This window comes from Erpetoichthys calabaricus, chromosome 10 (genome assembly GCF_900747795.2).
Source record: "Erpetoichthys calabaricus chromosome 10, fErpCal1.3, whole genome shotgun sequence".
Lineage (NCBI taxonomy): Eukaryota > Metazoa > Chordata > Cladistia > Polypteriformes > Polypteridae > Erpetoichthys > Erpetoichthys calabaricus.
Window position 1 is genome coordinate 46,059,421 of NC_041403.2, and position 15,689 is coordinate 46,075,109.

Sequence of the window (15,689 nt, forward strand, 5' to 3'; positions counted from 1 at the left end):
ACCTGGAAAGGGGTCTCTCTTTGAACTGCCTTTCCCAAGGTTTCTTCCATTTTTTCCCTACAAGGTTTTTTTGGGAGTTTTTCCTTGTCTTCTTAGAGAGTCAAGGCTGGGGGGCTGTCAAGAGGCAGGGCCTGTTAAAGCCCATTGCGGCACTTCCTGTGTGATTTTGAGCTATACAAAAATAAACTGTATTGTATTGTATTGTAAAAGCAGGGCCCAAATAGGTTTGAGGTGGTTAAAATTGTTTTTTATAGCATTGAAAAAAATGTGGGTTCACTTATACAAAATACATGAAATTTGCTAAAACAAATTCATTTGGAAGAACAAGACGAATACAGCATGTGATAAATAAAATTCATTCTTTATTGAACAAGCTGAATTTGGAACTTAGGCTACATCCCCTTCTTAGACAGTAATTAGCTATACTGCCCGTCTAAACATGGATAGTCTATCTGCACTGTTACAGTTGCATTTTTATACTACTGTTAGTTGTTGGTTATGCACAGTATATGGCTAATTTGGGTCATACTTCTTACAAAGAAATACCTGATGGAAAGTTAATATCTATGTAGAAGTCCCCACCTAAAATTGTTGGTGGTAACATACAGTGATGGATAGCAGGTCACTGTGTCACTTTTTCCATAATGTTTTATGCCGTGTGGAATACAAGAACAGAAAGGGATTGGTTATGGTTAATCTGTGTAATGAATGCATAGATATGATGATCCAGATGTTAATGATGCTGCCTCATAGTACAAGGGTTCAAATCCTGGCCCAGGCTCTTCCTGAGTGAAGTTTGCAATTTTTCCCAGTCCCCATGGGTCTTATTTCTGCATCATCCAAAAGACTGGTGTGTCAAGTTAACTGGCAAATCTAAACTGGCACAGTATGAGAAGGTGGGCTTGTGTGTGAGTTTACTTTTTTTTCTACTGCCTTGTACCCAGTTTTTCGAGACAGGAGCTGGACCCCTGTTTTTCAGACCTGTATAAGTGTAGAACCAAATAGATGTATGAATACTATTTTATTTTTTCTTAGCTAGTTATTTTTTTAAGATTATTTAATTTTTGTTTTGCTAAACATTTTAAGACAATATGCAAATGTTTCAAAGCTTGAGGATACATTATTGACTCTTTTGGGATTCACATTTCGCAGATGAATAAAATGCTGCAGGATATTTGTTTCAAAACATAGGTAAAGGCAACTTAAATTCTATCCACCTTATTTTTCTTTTAATTTTAGCCTTTTAAATTTTAATTTTAGTTAACGACTTACTGGAGTACCCGGCGTTGCCCGGGAATCTATAACCGGTGAATTTCCCAAATGATATTTTAAAAGATTAAGCCAATTGTTTTAAATGATGCTTTCTGGTATTTCTGTGGTTTTGTAAAATATTTCTGTCTTTATGTTTGTTGTTTGCGTGCGTTCTGCTTAAATAATTGTTAAATAACCATGCTGTAACAGGAGGCTTTCCTAAACACTTTTCCATCAATGTACATAAAACCCCACTAACATTTGTCACCCTGCCTTCTATTCCCGGGTTGAACCCAACTCCAAAAGTGTCCCTGGCTAAACCCAGATCGGCTCGTTCACCATGCGTGCTGTTATGCAGATGTCAAAGCGCTGATCCGTATGATCATCCGCCCACCATGATTTCCACACAATTTTAATCAAACAGTGAATGCTGGCTCGGGGTAGCCTACCCACTTTTTAAAATCTGGAAAATGCGGCGTTCTCTAACGATGGCCGACGAAGTCGCTCTCGCTACCTGAATGATGCTGGAGGCCGACTGCCCTCTCAAATCGCTGTCCACAACGACCGCTGCGCTCTTGGCCATCGCGCCGGTTCTGATCGCGGCACCGCATTCTGCAGCTAAGGTCGCCTTCCACCAATCATCGGCCCCGTGACTCAAAAAACCCGCCCCTCTACTTTGCCCACCACAAAATTCGGGGACGTGTGCCGAATGTTGTGTTGGTGAAAAGGTGCCATGCGCTTCACCACAAACATTTTTCCCAACCAAATATACCCCATGACATCCTCCTGATCACAAAGGAGCCCCATCCCCAGTTTGGGGGCGATCGGACACCCGGTGCAGATCTGTATGGCGGCAAACATACATACATCGACTCTTTATACAGTATATTAGATATGTGTTTGACGACAGTGCAAGCTAAGTCCCAAGTACAGTTAACATGCATTTCAATATACTTTGACATTAACATTTCCCTCAAAATATTTCTTTATGTAAGTTTTTCTTTATATGATGTAATTTTAATGCAGGTCAAAACATCAGCTATGAAAAGCAATACCCAGTATGGCCCAGTTTAACATTCCATCTTTCAAACTGCAAAGCATCTCTTACAATATCTCAGGCACTTGGTTATTTACATAAAATAAATTGGGAATTACTAATACATGGATCATCCTTCCAGTTATCTGGAAATCATTCTTCTAGTAGCCCAGTATCTTAAACACAAGTTACTGGTTCTCATAGTGTTCAGGTGAAGCATGAATGTGTGTTGTAGCAGACACTTGGGAACCTTTGGGTTTTGCATCATCCCCCAAACCCTTCCAATTGTGGTTTAATGTTTGAGAAAAGTTGTGCTGGTAAAACTGAGTTGATAAGTTCATGTTTGATTCTGCACATTGCTACAGGCTTCTTATAAAGGTACAAGCGTACATGTTGTTATGCAAGTATATTCAATGACCATCTTCTGAGCTTCTCAAAGGTAAGCAATACCCTGCCAGGGTGAGAGGGGGAGCTGTTGCTAATGGTGTTGTCTTTTATTTCCTCCTCAGTACCAACAAAATGCCCAGTGAGGGCAACTGACTTTGCTCCTTCCGATGACTGTAAAAACTACAAGCTGGCGTTTCATTTGGACCGGACTGGGAAAGATTATGGAGCACCAGTGCACAGAACCTTTAAAAGAAGGGCAGAGAAGGCTATTACTTTTGTTTTTGTTTAGAAATTGCACCATCACATGCTTGTTTTGTTTAATTAAGTCTTGGAAGTATACAGGATCCCAACATATCTTGGAACTTTGTTGTCTGCCTTTCACCCAACCACAATGTGTTTTTGACCTTTCAGCCTAACTGGCAGCCTATGATGACAGTGACAGGAAAATCATAACCAAACAAGAGCAATCCCATAAATCATAAACATTTACATTTAATTTAGGACCCTGAATAAGGTGACTAGCCCAATATAATGCAAACAAAATATATTTATTTTCTTTAAACACTGACCACTGATTTCTGTTCAAAGGGTCTACATCAGCATATGCTATACGGACAACACAATATCCACTCAATTCATTAAGTCTACATAAGACTATAAAGAGCTAGGAACAAGTGTGAGAAATGTCATCAATCAATACATACTGTAGATGGTAGTGAACGATGGAGAAGGACATAAGCCAATTTTTAATGCCATTTGTAATGCAAGTCCAATTGGGATATCCTTATATTTCAACTTTGACTTAAACCAGTCTTTTGGAAAGCATTGACTTTTTAGAGTTACAGTCGTGTCATCATGTTGATTGGTTTTACTTTTCTGTGTTTATGTCTCTTATGCTATTGTAGTGGGAGTAGTATTATTATAATTATTATTTTTATTATTATTATTGCTTTTTTGTATTTTATGAAAAATGAAGCACTATAAATAAAAGTTACACACAAAGGATTTGTATTGATCTTACTCTAATTTCAAAAAGCACTAATATTTCTCATAAATCGAAATGACAAATAAATAAAAACTCTGAAGTAGCCTTCAATGACTTTCAACAAGTATTCAAAATCTCATTAATGTTGTATATGGAGGAACTGACTGGAGTTTTTAATACTTTGTTTAAATAAAAGCATTAATGTGGTTCCCTGTTGCTGAATCTTTTGATACCAATGACAAATCCCTAAATTCAAGCATTAAGGGTTGCTGTTGAATGTGGGAAAAGCTAAATTATTAATATGTAGTAGCATATCATTTTTTGCCATCCCCCCAATATTTATGTCAAGTCAGTGCCCATGAGCAGACAATCATAAATGTGACCCTGAAGGAGCAAATCGGATGTGATAAAGCTAAAGCCAATAATTCAGATCAAAGAGGTTAGAGTTCAAGCTAATAATCCCATCTTGGAGTGGGGTTGCTCAAATGGTAAGAAGATACAATGACAAAAAGAAATCTGAAATAAAGGGGACTATTTGAAGATATGTTCTGGGCATAATCAATTGAGTGATAGCCATTTCAAATAGTCAATATCACCACATTGGTTGTTCAGAAAATGAAGAGCTACAGGGGTGGGCAACATCAGTCCTGGAGGTCCAAAGTGGCTGCAGGTTTTCATTTCAACCCAGTTTCTTAATGAGAAGTCAATTATTGCTGATGAACCACTTATTACTCAAGTGACATTTTGATGCTTCATTTTAGTGGTCTCGCTTGTTAAGGTTCTCCACCTTTAATTGCTTATTTTAGCCTTAAATAGCTTTATTCACTATTTTAATGGCTCTTTATTAGCAAAAAGATACAAATGACAAAGGGGCCTGCAGTTCCTCATCTAACTTGTTTTCTTTCACACCCGTGTGGATTCATCAGTCACTATTTAGTTTAATAGAACACTTAAGAGAAAAACATGACAGACTGAAAGTTATCTATTTTATCCTTGGAAAGGAAAAAAAAATATGATATAAGAACCTAAGATTGCAGTCTAAGAAGCCATAAAATTAAGTAATGTTTGAGACTGGCAAAGATATGGTTTCTAATTAAACATTTGGGTTGGAACAAAAGCCTGCAGCCACTGTGGACCCCCAGAACAGATGTTGCCCACCCCTGATCTAGCATGTAGGATGTATTCATCACTATACTTCCTTAGAAGGCTGGCGTCCTTCAACTTCTGCAATAAGATGCTGCAGATGTACTATCAGACAGTTGTGGCGAGCGCCCTCTTCTACGCAGTGGTGTGCTGGGGAAGCAGCATAAAGAAGAGAGACGCCTCACACCTAGACAAACTGGTGAGGAAGGCAGGCTCTATTGTTGGCATGGAGCTGGACAGTTTGACATCTGTGGCAGAGAGACAGGCACTCAGCAGGCTCCTGTCAATCATGGAGAATCCACTGCATCCACTAAACAGTATCATCTCCAGACAGAAGAGCAGCTTCAGCGACAGACTGCTGTCACTGTCCTGCTCCACTGACAGACTGAGGAGATCGTTCCTCCCCCACACTATGTGACTCTTCAATTCCACCCGGGGGGGGTAAACGTTAAAATTATACAAAGTTATTGTCTGTCTGTATACCTGCAGTGTTATCACTCTTTAATTTAATAATTTAATATTGTTCTTTATCAGTATGCTGCTGCTGGAGTATGTGAATTTCCCCTTGGGATTAATAAAGTATCTATCTATCTATCTATCTATCTATCTATCTATCTATCTATCTATCTATCTATCTATCTATCTATCTATCTATCTATCTATCTATCTATCTATCTATCTATCTATCTATCTATCTATCTATCTATCTATTCTTATTTGTGTGACTATCTGTCTGAATGTGAACATGTGTGCTCTGTAACAACTGTCCTGGAAAGTTATTAAAAATATGATTTTTGTATTGCATGCAAATGTAGGAATTCAAAGAATGAGAGAAAATAGTTTGATCTGTCTTCTGCACGATTCCTTGAATACCTAACGACCCTCCATTTGGTTAAGTCTGTTTGAAAATGGATGGGCAGATGGCTCTTTGAATAATAGGAGAATACAAATGACTCTAAGCGTGGAACAGTTCAAATTGAAGGGAAAACTTGTGCAAAGACGAAAAACTCAAACACAGGAAATATTTACTATACAACATATGGAATACCACATTTTTCTCAGCATTTAAGCCAAAGCTGAAAAATCATTATTCAATTGACAACATCCTAAATAGTGCTTCAGGTATGGTTAGGCATAGTATAGAAATGTCTGTAACAAAGTGGTAAGTCTGGTATTTTTCAAGTCAAGTTATGTCATCATGAACGTGGTATATATGTATTTGCCATGTGACATTGTTTTCTGAAGTTAAGTGCTTTCTATAAATTAAAAAAAAATATATATGTCTTGCTCGCACTGGCACTTTACAATAGAGGGTATGGGACAGGGAGGAAAAGCTTAAAGTTACCAAAAGCATCCATTATTCAAGGCAAGATAGTTGTTGAGCATCTATACAAATATATATTGCATATAGTAATATTTTTCTGCTGCTAATCTATATTTGATCACTACTACCTCAGACCGTCAGCTGAGTGGGCTTGAATCACTCCCTAACTGCTGGTGTGCAGTGTGCTTTTTCGGTTGTACTCCAAATTTTCATTTAATCGCAAAAACATACAACTTAGGCATGGAATAAGTGAATGTATCTAGTGAAGAAATGCCAGTCCCCCCAAGGCAAGGTCTTGAATTGGCAATACACCCTACCTCCCAGCAACCTTAGAGAAAATGGGCTCAATAAATATATGTGAGAAAAGATTTTTATATTTGTGAATCTGCGCTTGTGTTAGGAGTCTCTCCTGAAAGGACTGTTAAATTAAAAAATATAATTGAACTGAAAAGCGCTATTAAAGAAAAGACCGTGTCAAAAATATATTGTGTGTAACTACTCATTGGTGTGTTTGGCCTGTGCCTTGTTTAAATTTTTGATCATGCCTTTGCTGCTTTCTTGATGTCACTAATTGCTCATTAGTATCTATATGAATAAATGGATAAGAAAGGCTCCACATACTGTAAATACAGATAGTCAGACATGTGAGTTGCAATTTAACCGAACTGTGTACATAGTACAATAAAGCTGGACTTGCATTTACCCTTAGAGTTGTAAGATTGTGCATATTTGATCTTGGACATCTCATTTGTTATGTTGACCTTTTTTTTGTTTTGATAAGTTTTGCTGCAATGTTACAGTCACAAACAGTGCAAAAAGAAAGGGCATAAAATCTAAAGGTACTGTTCAGCCTTCAGTCGAAATGGCAGCAATGTCATTAGAGAATGGAGAATCAGAATTTGCTTTTTTGCATTTTCACATTAGTTTTGTTTTTCCGTTCTTGTTTGTCATTCTTTTTTCTTATCATTTTTCACCTCTTTCAAGTAGTACAACAGCATTTTTTTTCTTCAGATGCTCATCTGCATGCCAAGATTTCCTTTTTTAGCAAAAGATGGCCAATTTATTTTTGAAGAATTTAACTTTTGGGATAGTTTTATAATTTTCTTGTTTGTTCCTTTAAAAGTAAACCCTAAACCTTTTATTTCAAGATGAAACAAAACATCCTGCTGAGAAGTTAGTTACCAGACACCTTGTAGTGTACATGATGGCAGCAGGAGGTTGTAACATACTGTGTCCTTTTAAAATCTTGGACATGGTTATATGGCTAATCCAGCATAATGGACGCTTAAGTTAAAATTCTGAACTCTTTTTCTTTTTTTGTCAGGTCTACAGTATGTGCCAGCTGGCTTTTTCCTCATATAAACTATTTTCCTATTTAGAGAATCATATCTTTTTACTCCTTTCTCAGTGTTGCTTTTTTATTTGCTTTGGGTAGTTTTGTATAAGTTTATGATACCAAATATATTGATTGTATGAACAAGAGGCCAACACCTTTATTTTTGCCTTGACTACAACCATTGCCACACAAAGCTTTTTCTACTGTTTTATCCAATAATGACTTATTTTAGGCATGAAATGAATGTAAAATGAAATTTAATTAGAATTATAGTTTTAGAGTTTATAATTGTGACTGGAAGCTAAAGTCTCACCAATTTGTTTGGGAACATTTACGTATTGGTGAATTTGAAAGAGTTCTGCCTGGTCCTTCAATCTGATGTTTTACCAGTTTTAGAAAATCTACCATGTTATCGTCAAATACAGCATATACCTCAAATTACATGTATGCCCCCCAGTTTTCGAAGTCTGGCTCCGTAACAACCACACAGCCCAGAAAAATGGCGGATCAAAGTCTTGATCTGTTAATGGAGGAAACACCTATACCAAAGGTTAGAGGGGTGATGCAGGGTACAATATTGTCAGGTCTCTGTTGCTGGAACAACATCGGTGTTTTTTGTTCTAGGAGAGGCATTCCCTTTTGACCAATCAGCTTTAAAGCTGACCTCTGACATCATAAACCAGCAAATGCACAAAAATGCACTCAAAGTCCTTCTTCTGAATTTAGAAAAGACCTTTCTCTGCACCAGTATTTCTTTCTTTGTTAATTTCAGCAGCTTCATATACACTATATTTTGGCCTTATATAATGTTTAACAAAACATTTTTCTTTTACCTGTGTCAACCAATTAATGGCTTGTCATTATAGCGTTGAAAAGATTTTACCTCAGATAATCTAAAAATATTTCTATACCTGATCTGGTAAGTAAAGTTTAGTTTAATTGAATATTTTATTCACAGCCACATGCTCCAGTGTGCACATGCAGATAAGTGTAGTCATTTAAATGCTTCAGTAAAGGAAGATAATCTTTGGTATCTATGACAATTGTCAATGAAAAATTATTTTTGAAAAACTACCTTAAAACTGGGAGGAATGTGTGTAATTTTGGAAAACAAATTGAAATTAAGCAATATTTATTAATTTAATTTCATTCTTTTATTATTGTTGTTATCTATGTAAACTTTAGCCTCCGTTGTGTTTTTTTTTTACTATAAGGAATACATTGGTTTAATTCATTCTTGAATAATACTTCTGGTTTTGATTTTGATTTGGGCAGTTTTATCCCCACCATTTTAATGGCACTATTGTTGATTACTGTTGGCATGACTGTCCCAGAGTAGGCATGTCTTCAGAGGTCATGACCCTGTCAATCACAATATGATGGAACAAAGGGTCTTCTAAGGGCATTCTTTCTCATCTGACTACACAGATTCCAAAACCTTTGAAAGCTTTTTAGAATTTTGGTTACTCAGTTTTTTGACTACATCCTTTTCTACCAATCTCCCTCTGAAATCTTGAGCCTAAATTACTAAAAAATTAAGTCATTCAAAATACAGAAAATCTGATTATTTTAAGTTTGGAATCACTGTATATTTTTGAAATTTTTATGTTATGATTGAACGGTAGTGAAACCTGGGTTAAAGGATGAAATGTTGGGACACAAGCTGAGTTGGTCTGTTTAATTCTTTCAACAGATAAATAAACAGATGTGCAATGGAACTACAAAACTTAAAATAAAGGTAGTGGCCTTTTCTTTAGTAATGTCGTTACTGGGTTGAGCGGTTCTTTTCTCCTCATGCAGGTTTGCCATTGTGGTTGGTTCGACTCAAAGTGAGATGCTTCCTTCCAGGTATGCCAGGCTTTAAAGGTGCTGGCCTGGAAGGGGTGAAGTCAGTTACCCTCACTGGATGTCCTCTTGGAACTGTGGAGGCAGAAACAGATGAAAAGGTTAACAACAGCACCCCCTCTAGCTTCAGGGTGGTACTACATATCTCAGTTGAGGAAGGAAGGCAACCCATCAACAAGCATGTGTGACAATGTGTCTATATTGGAAATGAAGGGAAAACAAACAAATGAAGGGCTGGGGCTCCAGGGGACACCCACATCTAATGTTTGACTTAATGAAATGAAAAAAAATAAGGTTTTGTTGAAGTAATACAGTTAAGAATTGATCCCCTGAAATTAAGGGATTGTGTTAAAAAAATGCTTTAGTTGCCTCACATTTTTATGCAATCATTTTGTTCACTCCACTAAATTAAAGCTGAAAGTCTGCACTTCAACTGCATCTGAGTTGTTTCATTTAAAATTCATTGTGGTAATGTACAGAACCAAAATTAGAATAAAGTTGTCTCTGTCCAAATATTTATGGACCTAACTGTATATGGATATTCAATAGGTTCTTCTAGCCTTTAGATCACTTCTTAATAATGGAGCCTGTGTGTTCTACTCTGAAATCAGGTTCCAAATATATGTGAGCTTCCTGTTACAGAGCATTTAAGTAGCAGAGAAAGTGGAAGGGATGGAGAAGAGGAAATAACATCAGTAGCCTTCCAGACAGTTTTCTCCAACTTTAAAGGATATGGAAAGGGTGCATGATAACATATGCTCAAACACATATACTCATATACAGTGTATCTGTATATATAAATATTTATATTGTTATTTTTATCTGTTTGTAAAATAAAGGCACAGTATAAATCACTTTATGAGGTTGACATGGTTTACTTTATTGGATTGACGAAAGACAGTTTGTAGGTTATAAGAGTCTGCTGTCACCTCATTAAGGGTAATCCAAGAAAGAAAGAAGAGGACATGTGCTGGTTGCTCTAAAATGTAAATAAACTACATTTACAAAGCTTTTCAATATTTATTCCTTATGGTGGTATGCTAAGGGATAGTATGAATACTTTTTTTGTAGATTTGGCACAGTTAATTATTACTATTATTATTAGTGCTGGTTTTTGTTTAAGTATAAAAGAGAAGACAATATACAAAGATTTTTGTATCTGTATCCTCATTTGACTTTTCTAGTTCCTGAATTAAAACTGTGGACTTGCCTTCTTCTTTTTTTTGGAAGATTTTTCTGGTGTATTGTCTTCTCACTGAACTCACCTCTTACACTGGTCCTGATTACAAATGGGCATTGGCTAGACTTGCAACACTTTCTTTGCCATATACTAAATGATTCACTTAAATACAATTTCCTGTGTCAAATTAATGTCTTTCTTGATTGTGAAAAAAGAAGTTTGATATTTTTTACATTAAAGTTATCTTAAAGTTATCGATTTGATGACTCAGGCGCCGCCGAGAGTGGCAGCCTGTTCAGCAGCTCCGTGTACGACTTTATTTTTCTACCTTTTATTTTTCTTTTTTTTTATAATTTTTTATTGATCACTCCTATCACTCTTATCACTTTCTTTTATGTGGATTCATTCCCTGGACACTTTTGCTTTTACAACGTGGACATGGATTTTTACACGCCGAGACTCGTCTATTCAAGTAGTCAACTTCAAGCACTGAAAACAAATGATAGTGTCGATGTGTTTCCCTATTTACCTGATGAGGTAAGATGGCGGTATCGTGGCAGCAGAGCCGGCACTAAGCTAAAAATGAAGCAGCTTGCGAGAAAGTGGCGTTTTAAGCCTTCGGTGCCTTCTGTGATCCTGGGAAATGTGAACTCAATATCAAATAAGATCGACGAACTGGCTGCCCTGGTGAAAAATGTCAGAACCTACAGAGAATGCAGTTTGTTGTGCTTCTGCGAAACGTGGCTAACTACCACCATCCCAGATGCTAACGTGGAGCTACCCGGGTTTAGCACAGTTAGAGCAGACAGAGACGCAAGTACCTGCGGGAAGCACAAAGGAGGAAGTCTAGCTCTCTGTGTCAATACAAGGTGGTGTAACTCTGGACATGTTAACATCAAAATCTCCACTTGCTGCAGGGACATCGAACTGTTGGCTGTAAGTCTGCGTCCCTATTACTTGCACAGAGAGTTTGGACACGTCATTGTTTTTATTGTATACATCCCTCCTTGGGCGGACGTGGAGATAGCGGGTGATATCATCCATTCTGCTGTTGCTAAGTTACAAACGTAGTACCCTGAGGCGCTTGTGCTAATTGCGAGAGATTTTAACCATGTGACGCTGGACAAAACATTACCTGCCTTCTCCCAGTATGTGGATTGTAACACCTGGGGAAATAAGACTATTGACTTACTGTATGCAAACGTTAAAGACGCATACAGAGCCACCCCGCTGCCTGTGCTTGGGAAAGCAGATCATAACCTGGTTCTACAAACCAAGAGTGAGGGTCCTACCTACAACCACACGCTCATTCAGGAAGTGGTCCCCTGAGGCAGAGCAGGCTCTGAGAGACGGCTTTGGAACTACGGACTGGGATATCCTGCAGGGATCACATAGTGAGAACATTGAGGAGGTTATTGACTGCACTACTGACTACATCAACTTCTGTATGGACATTGTAGTTCCAGTAAGAACTGTACGCTGCTATGCTAACAACAAGCCATGGATTACAAGTGACATCAAGGGCCTTTTGAACCAGAAGAAAAGGGCTTTTAAAGGCGGTGATCAGCATGAGCTCAAGCACGTGCAGAAGGAACTCAGAGTCCAGCTCAGGGTGGCAAAGGAGCAGTACAGGAGAAATCTGGAGCAGAAGTTGCAGAATAACAGCATGAAGGAAGTGTGGGATGGGATGAAGATCATCACTGGCTGCAGCTCGTAGCCGGGTGCCACCATTGAGAGAGACGTGAAGAGAGCAAAGCAAATGAACAACTTTTTTAACAGGTTTGACCACCCTAACCCACTCCCACTCTCACCTCGGAGTACTACACCCTCCACCCGTCCTTCTGCTGATACCAGCATAGGAGAGACATCCCCACCCACAATTACAGCAGCGCAGATGAGCAGAGAGCTGAGGAGACTTCGTGCCAGCAAGCAGCAGGTCCAGATGGAGTATCGCCACAACTGCTGAAGGTCTGTGCACTGGAACTGGGGAGTCCTCTACAGCGCATCTTCAACCTGAGTCTGGGACAGGGGAGAGTCCCGAGGCTTTGGAAAACATCTTGTATCACCCCAGTCCCAAAGGTATCATGTCCTAGTGAGCTGAATGACTTCCGGCCTGTCGCTCTGACATCACATGTGATGAAGACCATGGAGCGGCTGCTGCTTCACCACCTGAGGCCACAGGTACACCACGCCCTCGACCCTCTGCAGTTCGCATACCAGGAGAAGGTGGGAGCGGAAGATGCCATCATCTACATGCTACACCGATCACTCTCCCACTTGGACAGAGGCAGTGGTGCTGTAAGAATTATGTTTCTAGACTTCTCTAGTGCCTTCAACACCATCCAACCTCTGCTCCTTAGGGTCAAGCTGACAGAGATGGGAGTAGATTCATACCTGGTAGCATGGATCGTGGACTATCTTAAAGACAGACCTCAGTATGTGCATCTCGGGAACTACAGGTCTGACATTGTGGTCAGCAACACAGAAGCACCGCATGGTAATGTACTTTCTTTGGTCATGTTCAGCCTATATACATCGGACCTCCAATACAACTCGGAGTCCTGCCACGTGCAAAAGTTCGCTGACGACACTGCTATCGTGGGCTGCATCAGGAGTGGGCAGGAGGAGCAGTATAGGAACCTCATCAAGGACTTTGTTAAATGGTGCGGCTCAAACCACCTACAACTGAACACCAGCAAAACCAAGGAGCTGGTGGTGGATTTTAGTAGGCCCAGGCCCCTCCTGGACCCCGTGATCATCAGAGGTGACTGTGTGCAGAGGGTACAGACCTATAAATACCTGAGAGTGCAGCTGGATGATAAATTGGACTGGACTGCCAATACTGATTCTCTGTGCAAGAGAGGACAGAGCCGGCTATACTTCCTTAGAAGACTGGCATCCTTCAACATCTGCACTCAGATGCTGCAGATGTTCTATCAGACGGTTGTGGCGAGTGCCCTGTTCTACGCAGTGGTGTGCTGGGGAGGCAGCATAAAGAAGGACGCCTCACGCCTGGACAAACTGGTGAGGAAGGCAGGCTCTGTTGTAGGCATGGAGTTGGACAGTTTGACATCCGTGGCAGAGAGACGGGCGCTCAGCAGACTCCTATCAATTATGGAGAATCCACTACATCCATTAAACAGTGTCATCTCCAGACAGAGGAGCAGCTTCAGCAACAGACTGCTGTCACTGTCCTGCTCCACCGACAGACTGAGGAGATCCTTCCTCCCCCAAACTATGCAACTCTTCAATTCCACCCGAGGGGGTAAGCGTTAACATTATTCAAAGTTATTGTCTGTTTTTACCTGCATTTTTATTACTCTTTAATTTAATATTGTTTTTTGTATCAGTATGCTGCTGCTGGAGTAAGTGAATTTCCCCTTGGGATTAATAAAGTATCTATCTATCTATCTATCTATCTATCTATCTATCTATCTATCTATCTATCTATCTATCTATCTATCTATCTATCTATCTATCTATCTATCTATCTATCTATCTATCTATCTATCTATCTATCTATCTATCTATCTATCTAACATGCTCATCTTTGGACTTGAGGAGGAAGGCAGGTAAGTCATGAAAAAAAACATGCAGATATAAGAATTTCTGAATTAATTAAGATACAGCCCACAATAAGCAATAGCTACAACTCAGAGGACAAAAGAAGACAAACCCATCACTACTATACAATACTATGCTATGCTATGCTATACTATACTATACTATACTATACTATACTATACTATACTATACTATACTGTACTGTACTGTACTATACTATACTTCTATTAAATGTGTTGCATTAGGCGGAGCAATTTTATTATGGTTTTGTTTTATTTTCAAGTAAACTTTGCACATACCACATAAATAAATAAGTGAAAAGCAAATCAATGAAGAGAGGCTGCTTTTTGGGGCTCCGCAACTTGCTCTGAGTGCAAATCAGACCAGCCTCCTCAGTGGTTTCAATTGGTCCCTCTTCTCATCAAATTCTTCAGTACGATTTGAGAATGTCTCTCTGCCGCAATAATGGAGGGTTTATTAGCAGATGCTCAGAGTTATGTGTTTTCCCATTTTAAACATTATCATGCGCTTATTGTAAATCAGAAAATCTTTTTAAAGCTCTAGACGTGCAGGGATTTTTTTATTGGCAGTCAAAACCCATTGTTACACCTGTTTCATTCCCTCTTTTTAAAGTTTGGTTTGTCTTATTTTGTTACTCCCTGTCCAGCCAAAGTTCATGTTTCGTTCTTCTAAAAGGGTGCAGACTTTCAAGTAGCAGGATGGAATCTGTCAATTTGGCGGACAGAAGCTCTGCATGTGTTTGTCCATTGCAGAAAAGCAATCTTTCAATCTGAAGAGATCAGAAAGGTGACACTGATAGTTATATTACGTCACATGGGATTCCTTTTGACTCCATTAGAGTCTTGATGAAAAATTAAAAACTTTGAGAATATTGTCAAACAGCTTCATCTATTATCATGAATTATATATAAATTAATTGATGAATTTAGTTGACATCACCACATGACTGAGATCCCTCATTACTGCACTTTCCTATAACCCAAGCTCTCAAAATTAACCTAAAACTTTAGCTTCCTGTGCATGACAGGGTTTGTCCAGGAACTGGGAAAAGCGTGAAATCCATTTGTCTTCCTTTTTTGACATATATCTTTTTTAATACCAACACAAAGAGAGTGCATTTTTAGGGCCTGAGCAATTAGGTGCACTTCTTAAAAGGAAGAGTTCATTGTAAGCTAGAACTGAAGATACCCGAATTTGTTTGCTGCTTTGATTTGTAAAAAGTACAATATTTTAATAACATTTTAATGATATCTATTGTGGTTTAAAAAGACAGAATAATGCATACTTTGAGACTTGGTCATTTAAGAAAAGAAAAATACAGAGATTTAGCATTTTTCCTATCCTTATTTTCTCTTTTAATTAATGTAGAAATTCACACTGTTACAATAATTACAGTTTGTCTTACTGCATGTAATGCATTCACAAATAGTAAAGAATGACCCAGCAAAAAAGAATGCCTGTAGAGTATTGCTTTATACTTTTAGCACACTACAAATATGTAATGTAGATACACATAGAATAAGAAGATATAAATATTTAGGTACTCTTTATTTCGTAGGAATAAAGGTATTCAGTAGGAATTGATGCTCTTTTGTTATGTCTTAAATCTGTATAATA